Raw genomic sequence first — 2,220 nt, 5'->3', positions numbered from 1 at the left:
TCCCTACAAGAGCAGTGGTGGCCACGTGGGACGGGACGGGGTGAGGCAGGGTGGGGGGATGGAAAGGATGGGCTGAGGGAGGCACAAACCATCATTTATGCTGTAACATCGTTAATAATTACCAGATGTATGAAGAACTTTCTGAAAAGAAAGAGGAAGGTAAATACCTTGAAGTGTTTGAAAGATTTCCACAGCGTAAATGTATCATGGCGTATCTCTGCCATTAACCAACTGACTTAGCATAAAAGTGGCATGCATGAATACAGGCACTTTAAAAGACAGCATCAAGAAGCATGCAATTAAAGGGACAGAGGCAGACTAGGATTCAAATGTAGGTTTTGTGGAACAAATGTAAAAATATATATTGTTAATAGAAATGTGTTCATGATTTTTAAAAAAAAATCAGTGATCTAAGTGCAGAATTGTATTTAGTAGTATCTATACTACAAAGCACATGGTCTTACCCAAAATGGTAATCTGGTGGAGCAGATAAAATTATAATTATTTATTATGTGTATTACTATAGTACCTAGGGGTTCTAGATATAGACCAGGAATCTGGCAGTATCTCACCAGCTATGTCTAGCAGCATGTCCTGGCTTGCTGCCCTGGGCCAAAGCCTTTCCCAGGCTCCTTCCAAGAACATCTCACCTTATAGCATGAATCTGGAAGATTTACCAAGCATCAAATTGCCCTGTATGCAGCTGGTACCTTTTGTAGCTAAGTCAGTGCAATCACACAGATGAAGTGTCCTTGCAGAGTCCATTCTGCAGTGTATCAGTGCCTTATGTCCTAAGGACTGAATATTGGCTACCTTGCATTATCTGTCAATGTGCAATATTTCTTACGGTCTACACATTCAGAAGATAAAACTGATCCTTCCATCTCAGGCCCCTTCCTTGCCTTTGGGCCCGGAATTCTAAAGTTGGGAAGCTTCTTATATCTGTTCCAGAGATGAGTGGATGCAAGAAAAAGCAACAGAATTTTCAGTGGAACCTTCAATCTAACCACTGAAATACTGTCCTTAAACAACTTCTTTTTTTCTTTGCACTGTTCCCGGAGGCACTGCAATACCAGGTCGATGCATGGGGTGGATGGAGCAAGCTCCTATTCCATCCCCCTATTTCAAAAATCAATTTAATATACAGTCCTCAAATAAAGGACATATTAGATATTCAAATGATAAGAACAGCTTTAAAAAATTTATTAAAATTAATGTTTAAAATTAAATATACACAAGTTAAGAGGGAAGGTACCGTATATCTGGGGTCCGGCTTGAGTTATGAGGGATTACAGGTATCAGTTACAAGGATCACGAGATACATACATATCACATAACCAGCATAGACCCAGATTGGGGTGCAGGGATTTTGATCTTAACCTTCTTGTTAGGCAGGGACACCTAATGAGTTGATGGGGAAATAGTTTCCACCAAGGATCAGTATCAAAAAGCAGGAGACCTCTCTTTCTGTCTTGTCAGTGGTGACAGACTGTGAAATACACATGTGATTTTTTTTAACAGCACATTCACAGGGTATGTCTACACTGCAATGTAAGCCCAAGGTTAGTGGGACTGGAGTCAGCTGACCTGTGTTAGGGAACCCTGGGATAGAGTGTCCACATTATATTGTAACCATAAGTTAAGACTTTTCTAAACCATGCTCGAACCTAGAGCTCTGGTATCCACACTGCAGTGTGCAGACATAAGTCAAAATAACCATATCCCAGAGTCCCTAGCACTCCCACCCCCAAAATGTGGCCGCTCTAGCCCTAGGACCGTGGTGAACTGTGGGAAAACTTTACTGCCAACACATTACCAGGAAGCAAGTCAATTTGCAAAAGGCTTGATCAGTTCACTCTCCCTTGCAAACCCAGAAGGCTCTCTGATAGTGTGCTTGCAGATCAATAATCAGAAGAAAATGTGTTAATGCTGACCTGATCTGCTGCCATTCACCAAGTGGGGGTGGCTTCTGTTTTCAATAGAGCACATTACAGATTGTTGGGAGAGAGGAAGCTATCCCATGGAATTGTGGAATACTTCTGGCTGACTCCTGGGACCCAAGTCAAGTGGGGCTGCGTCTACAGTGCAAAGCAATAGGACTCGGGCCTTGGGTCCTGGCTTAACTCAACCCTGGACCCTCCAGCCCTGCAGGTTCCTGGGACCCTGGGTCTGAGCCCTAGTTTAGCGCAATTGTAGCATAGACGTAAGAAGGGTTAGGTT

The 2,220-nt window shown here is 42.8% G+C and overlaps 1 non-coding gene across 1 annotated transcript; it reads right to left on the bottom strand.

The window, feature by feature from the left end:
- Positions 1 to 1,039: 1,039 nt before the first annotated feature.
- On the bottom strand, positions 1,040 to 1,228 carry LOC112105739. The gene has a single exon (XR_002908042.2). It is a non-coding gene; the product is annotated as a U2 spliceosomal RNA (small nuclear RNA).
- Positions 1,229 to 2,220: the final 992 nt, after the last annotated feature.

The sequence above is a fragment of the Terrapene carolina genome, unplaced genomic scaffold, assembly GCF_002925995.2.
Source record: "Terrapene carolina triunguis isolate 2854851 unplaced genomic scaffold, T_m_triunguis-2.0 Scaffold42, whole genome shotgun sequence".
NCBI lineage: Eukaryota > Metazoa > Chordata > Testudines > Emydidae > Terrapene > Terrapene triunguis.
Note: the sequence above shows the minus strand (reverse complement) of the source record. Positions and strands in the feature narration are given on the sequence as shown.